At 42.8% G+C, this 12,089-nt stretch overlaps 1 non-coding gene across 1 annotated transcript; it reads left to right on the forward strand.

The window, feature by feature from the left end:
• Window positions 1–4,100: 4,100 nt before the first annotated feature.
• Window positions 4,101–4,172, forward strand: trnae-uuc (transfer RNA glutamic acid (anticodon UUC)). The gene has a single exon. It is a non-coding gene; the product is annotated as a tRNA-Glu (tRNA).
• Window positions 4,173–12,089: the final 7,917 nt, after the last annotated feature.

The following is a 12,089-nucleotide window of genomic DNA, read 5'->3' on the forward strand; positions in this document are numbered from 1 at the left end:
ATCGAGAGAATAATAAACACAATTCAAGTTAAAGAAGCTAGCGAGTCAAAACCAGGCACTGCAGAGGAGGTCAGCAGTGCCTCTCACTGATGCGTGGATTTCCCTGCAAAACGCTGGATCACATAGTAATCTCAGTTTAATAGACAAATCCCCAACTGCAATCCAATCAAACCTAATACCCCTGCTGGGCCAGGCTGGGCCAGGCCCACCCCCACCCACTCTCCATCCTTCCATTCCTCCCGTCATGCCATCAAACAGCACCGCGTAACTTCACTTTTTTTTTCTTAAGAACTGTTATCTAATTGTCAGTTAGTGTAAGAGCTTGAGAGGATTTGAGGTTTGTGAAACTGCTGCGCCAAATAAGCGCAAACATTCCACGACAAGGCTCCCATGAAATCGAGCCAGAATTCAGACATATTTCATTCATACAAATGTACGTGACCTCACTTAATAAGAGACATCATGTAATCTTTCAACGCGCACACACTCAAGCACAAAGCAAGAGTAAAAGATGCAGAGAGAGAGAGAGAGAGAGAGAGGGTGTGTGTGTCTGTGTGTGTGTGTGCGTGTAATACCCAGCCGGCGGTGTTTAATGCTGTCCCACAGGGATTTAATCCAGATTATCAGGAGTATAAAGTCACTGATTCTCTCTCCCTCTCTTTCTCTCTCTCTCTCCCTCCCTCTCTCTCTCTCTCTCTCTCTCTCTCTTTCTCAGCAGCTCATCCTGGACTACCACACACACACACACACACACACACACACACACACACACACACACACAGGCTCTAGGTCTCATAAACTGTCGTGCATTAAAACAGTGTAGGGGGCTCTATTGGTGGCGATTTTAAAACCTTCAATTTATGAACAATTTCAAAATTTTTCAAGACGATTGTGGGCAAAACAGTCAAACGTGACATTCTGCAGCAACTTTTTCAGGTGACATCACATTGCAGCAAAACATTGAGCCACTTATTTAGTTGGGTGACCCCCACATTGATTGTCAGAGCTCTTTGCTTTGACACCGCCACTGCATCATCACGCAGCTCCATTCACATGAATGAGATGGCTGTTTTTTTTCCCTCTTTCTTCTCTTTTTTTAACACACACACACACACACACACACACACACACACACACACACACACACACACACACACACCTCCCGTTTTGTATCATCCTCAAGGGGGTGCTGTGTATCCAGACAGGAATCCTCCAGTTGGAGTGTGTTTTTAAAGCAGACACAATCACCTCGCAGATGCAGCTCAGCCCTGCTGCGTAAAGACCTCAGATCAGCTGCACTCAGCTTGACCTATTTCAACATATTCACGTTATTGTTGCCTCATTTGACATTTGTGATGCCTTTCACCCGAGCAATCCAACACATTTGATCCTGCGATATAACAATCAGGCATCTATATTTGTCTACGTATCAGGCTTTTTCCTTTTTCTTGATTTTTTTTTTTGAGACAGCTGCTCCGTCATTTACATGCGGCGGTGTGATCTGCATATCGACCAGTTGGTTCGGATTAATTTCAGCGTGTTTAATCTGATGGTGGAGCAGCAGGGAAGGCTGATGCTCTGTAAATGTTTCCTCATATTCGCTCTCTCTCTCCCTCACACACACACACACACACACACACACACACACACACACACACACACACACACACACACACACACACACACATCCCAATGACTGAATGAATCACAACGTGTCTTTTTAAACTCAAACATAAAAAAATAAAATAAAACGTCTCTCCCACATGAAGAGGAACATTTAAGAATATATTTTTTTCCTTGCTATCCGTGTAACTAATCCTCTCTTGAGGTCATCTCTTGTCTTCCCCCCCACCTATCATCTCTCTTTCTCAGTCTCCCTGCATGCATGTTTCCTGTTGAAAAGGGGCTAAAAAGATTGACCTTTGGAGTTGAAGAGTTTCTTTCATATGCTCTGTTTCTCTTGCTCCTTTTTCAGCAAACTGCTACATCCATTCATCCATTTTCTGTACCGCATATCCGTTAAGGGTCGTGTGTGTGTGTGTGTGTGTGTGTGTGTGTGGGGGGGGGGGGGTGCTGGAGCCTACCCCAGCTGACATTGGGCGAGAGGCGGGGTTCACCCTGGACCGGTCGCCCATCCTTCACAGGGCCATCAGGAGCAATTAGGGGTTCAATATCTTGCTCAAGGATACTTTGACATGGTCACTGGAGGAAGTGGGGATTAAACCAGCGACCCTTCTGTTGCTAGACAACCACTCTACCTGTGAGCCATGCCACCCCTTCAACTGCTACATTACAATATGTATTACTGGCAGCATCTAATTGGAATCATCTGGAATGGAACTGGAAGGAGCGAAAGCTTTTACTGGTCAGAGAGATTCGAACCGGAGGATTATGCTCATTAAGAGGCAGTGTAGCAGCATGGATGTTACTTTGTACTGATACTGTTGATGCTGCAAAATCACATTTTTAGAAGTTTACACATATACATGTAATACTTTTTAAGACATACAGTTAAAAAATGCATCACTTTCATATCCGTCCAGCTCAAAACGATATGTTTTGAAGAGGGAATTTAACAAGAAAAGCTATTAGAAGGAAGTTATTTCCAGTGAGAAATATGCTGTCGTCACTTAGCTCTGAGAAGAGAGAGCTCTGAGAACGCATTCACGCTCCGAGACTGATAGGAAGACAGTCACCTGAAACTCAGTGTCAGCGAAACCAACAAACTTGTGATGGACTTCCAGAAGAACAAGAGGCCCTCTTGTTGTCTACGGAGGGGAAGAGAAGCAGATTTAGTCATAATAGTACCTAACTGAGCTGGACTCACAACACCGAAGCTCTCCTCAACAGGGGACAGAGCAGACTGTTCCTCCTGAGAAGTGTCTGCAACAAGCTCTTGCAGATCACGTGGTCCAATATATTGGATTCTGATAGAACACGTAGTTGTGTTTAGGTGACGGGAAGTCAGTCATGTGGCGCTTGATCGTATGAATGTAGACACATGGACCCTAAAGGCAAAGAGGACAGACTGTGACTGGCCAAACCGACTCTGTCCATTCTTTACAGTTACGTAACAAACCTTCTTCTTCGAAGCACGCGGGGTCACGGATGGCTTCCATTCTTGTTTCTATTCTTCCTCTATCTTGTGTAACATAGTTATGGAGATGTGAGTATGGTTTCTCCGTCTGATACCAGATGTAAATGCAATTAGTTTAAATCATATTCAGATTGTATCTGGATGATACAAATCAGTATGGAGGTCTGTGTTGGATGTAGGGAAATCCCCCCCCCCCCCGCCCCCCTGGCCTTCCTTACTGATTTTCATGAAAATGAGACGGACGTTAGAATTGCTTCCATTACAATCTAATAATTCAATATTTGTACCAAATTTAAATCTGTGTCTTCAAGGTGCTGATGAGAATGAGTCCTGTGTACGTACGCAGTAGATGGACTTAAAGACACCACCCAACCAACAATTTTCAGGACTGTTTAGCTTGAATAAAAAACAAAACAAAACAAAAACAACAACAAAGCGGATGGCCTGATGGCCTGGTAACATTCTGAATTGTTGAGCTTCACGATTATGCCTCGTGATGTTCACTTACTTTTCCACTTGTGTGAGACAGTGACGGCTAGAACGGAGTGCAGGCGTCTCACGAGGCTGAGTTATCACGCCTGTCACCTGTAGGGTCATGACGCATGTGTTTGACTGTTTTATCACTACTTTTTCACTACACATTCCTGAATACATGCGGGTTCTTAAACGCATTGCATTCAACATCCTGAAAGCTCCGGAAAACAGGGGAGCAACCTGTAAAGGGGAATGGAGGGCAATGAGGATTCAGCCCTTTTCCATTGTAGACAAAAGCCAGATGTTTCTTTCTCCACAGGAGACACATTTCCAGCACAATGGAAGAAACAACTGGATGAGCAAGATGGCATCAGAATTCATTTTGCAGGATTCAAGCACATGGTTGAGGCCCATCAGTGTCAGACAGAATGTGGTTTGAGTGTGCTCATTTTTGTATTGCCTTTGAAAAACAAACATGGAAGCTGAAGACTGAGATTATTTTTTTACATTAACAAAATTCCTTTTGTAGTCCCATATGGTCTAGCGGTCAGGATTCCTGGTTTTCACCCAGGTGGCCCGGGTTCAACTCCCGGTATGGGAAAGCTTCTTCTCTTGTGTTTAAGATCATTTAAAAAGAAGGTCAAAACCTCTCTCCTGCATGAAGGATGTGAGAGCACTCCTTAAAACAAACACCTTTTACTTTGAAAAATAGGAAACTTAAACGCCTGTCATGCCGTATAGGTGAACGAAACAAGATTATATCAGGTTACGAAAAAGATTAGGAATACTTGCAAATAAACCTCAAATCAATAAGCAACCTAGAAATGAGCAATCCCACACCAACAGATGTACTCTGTATTGTATGTTCTCTCGTCCTTGGATTCCTTTGTTATTTGTCTGAGAGAAAGCAGTGCAAAGGTTCATGAGTGCAGGCAAACTAAGCTAATAAACACCTCACAGGGGCCTCTGATGATGAACTGATTTTGTTGAACTACCTCATGTGTGAAAATCACACCCAGTAGATCAGCTAAATATGAATAATTAGCATTTGCTCTTTTATGCACTGATTCTTAGCTATTGGCATGGAACTCCAGGGATAGAAATGCCATTCATTTGGCCCACCAATTTTGCCTGACTGAATATTTTTCCCCCTCCCTTCATGAAGTTGACATTTTTTGTGCTTTTAATGGAACGTCTACACACGAGAAATGGTGTTCTTACGTCAGTCTCCCATCAGGATCAATTGCAACAACTTTGAATTCCTTAATATGTCATTTTGCGATCATTGTCAGGGCCAAATTGTGATGAAATATTATATACTTTTTTTTTCATTGAAATTGCGACTGTGTGTTTGCCTGTTCCTGTGTGGGTTCTCTCTGGTACTCCAGCTTCCTCCCACAGTCCAAAGACATCAAGAGGGGACGAGGCTGATTGATACTCTAAATTGACCGTAGGTGTGACTGTGAGTGTGAATGGTTGTCTGTCTCTATGTGTTGGCCCTGTGATGGACTGGTGATGGACTCTCACCTGAAGGCTGCTGGGATAGGCTCCAGCCCCCCCCCCCCCCCCCGCAACCCTTAACAGGATAAGCAGAAGAAAATGGACGGATGGATGGAAATTACAACTAATATTCAAATTTGCTTAATTGAATCTGCTGCATCGGTAATTTAACTTTTTCTTTTCTTTCCTGGTGCATCATAACTCTGTTGGGCATTAATATCAATCTAAATCAGCACCATCTTAATATAGCTCCAGAAATAAAACTCTAAATGCACAAACATCCACACTTATCCACAAACACACACACACACACACACGCACACACACATACATACTGCTCTCAGGTTATTACGGGCTGTCATTGTTTAATTCCTGCTCATTAAATGCTCCAGACAATGACAAAGCGCCTCAGTCTCTGACAGCCTCTTTGTTAACCCTCTTCCTCTTATCTCCTTCCGCCTCCATTCTCGTCCCTCTTCTACTCTGCTTTGTGTCTATTGTCTGACACTCAAGGACGATTTGACGGCATCCCGAGTCTCCACTTAAACATCCCTATTCATCTCAAACTAAAACCTGCGAGAGAGAGAGAGTGTGAGAGAGAGAGAGAGAGAGAGAGAGAGAGAGAGAGAGAGAGAGAACACCAACTTCAACTGTCAAGAGAACAATTTGCAAAAGCCTTGGAACGTCAGATACCACTTGCCACTTACTGGTAATATAAAACTTGCGCTGATGGAGTGGCATTGATGGGACCAGCCAAAGTGATGGTGGTGATATAAAATGTCACAACCTCTCGTCCTTGCAAATTTTAGAGCCATCAATCTGTTTGACCTTTACCTACGACTCAGGCTTGTACGGAGTCAGAGCTTTCCTTTCTACGCTTTAACTCTCTCTAGAGCTGCCCCTGCATTAATTGTTATGAAGAGAGGTGTGTGTGAGTGTGTGTGTGTGTGAGTGTGTGTGCCTCTATGTGTGACAGAAAGAGAGAGAGAGAGAGAGAGAGAGAGATGGAGAGTCAGAGCAAGCGAGAGAGGAAAGCTGCCCCTGTGTGCATTCACGTAAGAACCAAAGCACCTGAGAGCGACGGAGCACAGAATAGTGAAGATGAGAGAAAATGAAGAGACAAAAGCTCTTCCCTGGTGTAATTATGCTTTCATTTCATGGCCAAGTATCCACATGATGTGCCCTGCATGCAGAGATGCTCATTAGAGGTATTGCACTTTAGAAATATAATCTGTCTGTTGAGAACATTAGTGTATGTAAAGCGAGGGTAAATCAAGAAGGAGAACTTCAGTCAAAGATAGCGAGGTTAGAACAGAGTGCAGGCGTCCTACGCGGCTGAGTCATTACGCCTGTCACTTGGAGGGTCATGACACACGTGTTAGGTTGTTTTATCCTTTTTCCAAGGCACATTCCCACACATGTGCCGGTTCTTAAATGCGGGCGCATCACATTCAGCATCCTGAAAGCACCGGAAAACAGGGGAGCAACCTGTAAAGCGGAATGGAGGGCAATGAGGATTCAACCCTTTTTCATTGTAGAAAAAAGCCAGATGTTTGCAGGTTTTTTTCACCAGAGTGAATCTGGCTTTTTGTCACAGGAGACACATTTCCTGCACGATGGAAGAGATAACTGGATGAGCAGGATGGCACCAGAATTCATTTTGCAGGATTCAAGTTATACCTGTGTCCACACCAGGAGTGCTCCCGGCCAATCAGTGTCAGACTGGGCGTGGTTTAAGTGTGGCAGTTTTGGAATTGCGCTTTCCAAAAAAAGTCTCTGTGCCAAAAATTGAGACTATTCCTATTGAAGCAAAGTTCTGTTGACCGTATGGGCTAGTGGTTAGGATTCCTGGTTTTCACCCAGGAGGCTTGGGTTCAACCCCTGGTATGGGAAACTCACTGTCACTGACCAGCTTCTTGTCTGTTACCTCTAAAATGATCCAAGATTATTAAAAGAAGGTCTGTATACGGCTTCTCCCTCTACATTAGTTTGGGATCTTGGTGACGTGTCAGGGTTAGAACGAATGCATGAAAAAACTGAGACTGTGAGAGTGAGTTAAACATCGCATAACATTTGCACAGCCTGAAGTTCAGATCTACCTCAAAACTGACGGGGTTCATCTTTGCCCCGTACCCCAACCGCTAACATTAACTCAAACAATAGCCTCATCAGTGGAAAATGTGAAAACGTCATCAGTGCAATTAAAATAAATCATGATTTGAAAAGATATCTTGTCCTTTTTCCTCCCGGTTAATATCTTATTTTTGCTTGGCTAATGAAACGAGAACCATGGATACAAACAAAGCTCAGCACAAATGTACAAAACACAGACAGCACTTTAGCGCAATATCCTCTCTGCTAGTGAAGCAGAATTATACTGATGCTTAGATCAATGCTGCAATAAATAACTGTAATGTGTCTGACTGTGAGCGCTGTCATGCCCCACCTGATGTACTGTTGAGAAGGAATGGGATACTAATGTAGTTAAATCTGTACACTCATTACTGCAGCAGGGACGTGCTTCATTAGTAGCCCCCTGCTAATGCGCTACTTTTTTTTGAGGGTGAGTCACTGTTTATGCCTTACAGTGCAGCTCGGTACACTCACGAAGCAGGATGCACACATCTGTCAATGATTTTTTTTACAACTTTGATAAGAGGATGAAACTATCCGTCTGATCACTGAAAGGGAAATTGCGGGAACAGAAATAAGATAAACTCATATTTTCTCTAATTTGTTCTTTGTGCTAAACAAAACTGAGAACCATTCATGCTCTTCCAGTAAAACCTCCGGGAGAAGAAACCCAGGCAGCATATGACCATGTCAGTACTCCTCATGGGCGCATAGCCTTGCTCAGGTTACATGCTGTAGCAGAGTATAGTATTTTGTATTTAAAAAGTATAAAAGGAAATCCAGTTTTAATGGGTCTAATTCAGCTGATAGAAGTCACTACTGACAGATAATTTAAGCTGGGATGTTGAAAGGTTTTATTCTCCGACATGTACAGAAAATTACTTCCACAGAGAATGGATCACGAAGGTGGAAGTAAGCGGTCGTGATGGAAAATGACTTACATCAGTGGATGCTAACTGGTCCTACTCCTTCCTTAATTGTTTCCCCACCAGTGTGTGTGTGTTTTTTGAAGTTGCCATCTTCTGCTAGCATTTTTGAACATTTTCATACAGTTTTCAAAGCCCCCACAATATTTTGTGCCATTATTACAAAAGAAAAAAAAAAAAGACCTGAACATATCAGAGGGGAGAGCAAAGCCTCTATTTTTTTTTTCAAGTATTTCATTGTAAGTGCATCCATTCTTCGAAGTGAAGATTGATTTCAGGAAAAGCTTTCATTTTCAGACAGGAAGCTGACTTTTTTTTTTTTAAAAAGAAAAGATTTTCAAGCATAAAATTGATTTGATATTATATACAGAATTTTTTCCTGTTGGGTTCTTCTCACTCTCCCATATTGCCACTATGATTGTATTCTATATATAAAAAAAGAAAACAGTAGTAATTGGCCCGATGGATCTGCAAGCTACCCCTTGACAACCAGTGCATCCATCGGCCTCCTCTGCCTGAGAGAAGTGCTCCTAAGTCAGGCAGTCGCAGCAACACAGACCCCCCTGGAGAACTGCAACATCAGTCCGTCTGCACCATCTCGCCATGTTGACAAATGAGTGTAGTTGAAAAACAATGTGTCGCTACAACTGGACGTGCACTGCATCATGGGAATGGGACTGTCACGGTCCCATCTGTTACGTTTTAGTTACGGACTTTTAATTTGTATCAGACGAATTGGTTATGATCTTTGATATTTAATCTTCCCAGATTCCTTGTGTTTGCTTCCATGCTGTTTTAGTTAATTCCTTTTTTATTTTGAAATTCACTCCCCTCCTGTGTTTTAGATTTTTCTTTGTTACTTCCTGTCTTTGTCTGTTTTCCCACCCTTCTTGAAAGTGACTCAACCGTGCCGTGTCAGTTCGTTAGTCTTTGTCCGTCACAGCCACGTTCCCTGTGTGTCTCTGGGCCAATCAGCTCCTTCCCTGCTCTCCGTGTTCTCACACTTGTTTCTTATCATGCCGTTAGCTGAGCTTGTGTTTTAGTTTGGTTCTCCGTCTTGTCGCTGTTGGTTCGGCTGTTCCCCGTACGTTTGCTATTTTGTCACAACCCACCAACTGAGAGCCCCTGGTTGACGTCATTAGTCATAGTATGGGGTCCAACTACACACAGGGTTCAAGGGAGTCCAGGACTGGTTCTGGTGCGGTGGTGTTGACAGAGATTGTACGACAGCTGGAATAAAAGGCGTGGAAGTGATATAGATGTTTTTGGTTAGAGCTGCAAATACACAAAAACTGTTGAACTGATCAACCCATATCTTCACATTTCAAACTTTCTCTCATTTGTCTTCTGATATTTATCCTTGTGTCCTCCTGTGTGACCTACAGAGATTTAATATGAGAAGTCAATGAGAAATAATGGCTTTTACCTGGATTTGTCCCATCAATATACTTTATGGAAAGAATAAGCACCTCTAATATTTTGTACGTGCTGTATATTCAGTTTATGTATGGATTTTTTTTCTTCCCCTCAGCATGGGCCTGAGTGGTTTTACAGCAAATGGAGAAGGTTTACAGTTACTGACATATTCTAGTTAAGTTCTAACCCCCCCCCCCCCCACACACACACAGTCTTCATACCAGTGTCTGGGATTCCAGTGATTAATGGGGCGGTAAATGAGATTGTTACTGATGTGTGGTAGCGGGGTGAACGGAAGGTGTGTGTGTGTGGGTTGGGGGTGGAGCGATACAGGAGGAAAACAAGACAGAGGAGATGCTAATGATGTGACGATGTTGTGAGTTGTGAATAAGAAATATTTGCGCAATTCAGATTTAGGTTAAGGCTCTGAAAATAGACTTTGCTGGAACTTTCTTATCCCTGCAAAACAGTTGTGAAGCTAAACATGGAGGTATTCGTAACATTCAAGTTTTAAAAGCAGTAGAATTTGAGGTTCAGCTCTCCAACACATTGCTTATACAGTATAATTCCAAATAGAAAAACCACATGTTCTCAAAAACTAGATGTATACAATCCACCTGCAATCTTAAATGTGATCAGCAGCTTTAATCCTACACACGTTTTGTCAAATGTGTTTTTCTGAGTGTATAGAAAATGTTTTTTTTTTGGAAATGTAGCGGGGCTCTATTCACATCTCTGCTACATTGGCTGACGATCAGCTGTTCCAGGTAAGCCCACTTCAGCCACGGGCTCAGCTGATTAGCTTCCGTGCGCACCAGTGGTTTCCCTGCCGTCGTGCAACCCACCTCCACCTCGCTTCCTCCTTTACATGATGTTTTAACTTCATCGGTGCCCCCTTTGTCATCATTGCTGCTGATCTGTTCTCTAACCCTATGGACGGGATGGTCGTTTCCGGACAAATAAAAAAAGTCAACCGCAAGTGTTGATCTCTTTTCAGTTTCTACAGTAAGATCCGCCACATGGTGACATTTCTACTTTTCTGACATTTTGAGCTTGTATTCCTCCTCTTGGAATTATGAATCTTACCTGTTTGAATTCTGCTCCATTAATAGCCTTTACAATGCCAAAACTGCATTGCGTAGAAAGGTGTTGCATGTCGAGAGTACATTCGGAAAGATTTTCAATCATCCAGTATGGACAGAGAGGGATAACACAATCGCAAGAGTAGTTCTTACATTGAATAAAGAATTTATAATCTCCAGAAACATGGAATTGGCTTCATAGGATCATGTTCTCATATTCTGTTCTCACTGGAATAATCTGTATCTTATGGTTTCTTCATGTATAAAAGCTATAAAACGCTGCGTGAAGCTCATCTTCAGACTCCGAGGGACTGGCTGGCTCTTACTGTACAAATCAGACTTTTTCTGGAAATATCCTCTAATGATATCATTTTGTCTAAAATTGACCATAAAAGAACACCAGTGAATGAATGATGCTTTTTTTTTTTTTTTTTTTTTTACTGCTTCTTTGAAATATAAGAGACTGAATACGTTTGATGATAATCACGCAATTACTGGAGCTTTTCTGTATTGAGCTTTGAGGTCTGCATTAGCTCCCTCCTGGTGGAACACAGCACATATACGTATCATGACCCACATCGTCTGACAGCGAGGCTCATCTGAATTGCTGATTGCCTCTGCGTCTCCATTCGTCAGTCCTTCCTCATCGATCCTCGGTGGCTGCAGTGGTGGACCCTGAATGCCGTATTCCAGCGCGGGGAGACAGTAAGGGAAGGTACCCCTCTGGGGCCTGCAGGAGAACGGCACATCAGGGGGAAAAGCCATCCATTTATTCCACTTAATACAGAAGACACACTATTACAGCCTGAGACAGGGGGAGAAAAACACACACACACACACACACACACACACACACACACACACACACACACACACAGGCGCTTTGACAGTTTACACACCCATGCACATCCACGCTAAGTATGACACACTTCCACAGACACATGAAACTGTTTAACCATTCATACACACATCCATGCATATGCAAACAAGCATTAGCTCATGAGTACATTGATCTGTCGTATGCACATCAGCGTGCTCAGTTTTTTGTAATTTACATCTGTGTGTGTGTGTGTGTGTGTGTGTGTGTGTGTGTGTATGAAGATGTTATTTTCATGTCATTAGTCAAGGTATACATTTGCATAATCCGTCATGGCTTCATCCTTTAACGCACCTCTACCAATATATTTTATTAGACTCTGAGTTTTGCTGTGTCAGCTGTTCAACATTTTCCCGCTGCGATTCTGCAGCAGTTTTCTGAATGCATTTATCACAGCTTATTGTGTTTTATTGGCATGCCGTTGTTAATGAATGCAATTGACTTCTTTGAAGATTTTGCCGCACATTAATAATATTGAATTAAATGTGTCAAGTGTGTTATTTCCACTGACTTCACCCCTACAGTATGATGGCGTGAACGTGTACACAAGGCGCTCAGTAACAGCGCGTCTGCAGAAGCACTCT

This window comes from Aulostomus chinensis, chromosome 17, assembly GCF_037954235.1.
Source record: "Aulostomus chinensis isolate RoL2024-O1b breed Wild chromosome 17, RoL_Achi_v1.0, whole genome shotgun sequence".
Classification (NCBI taxonomy): domain Eukaryota; kingdom Metazoa; phylum Chordata; class Actinopteri; order Syngnathiformes; family Aulostomidae; genus Aulostomus; species Aulostomus chinensis.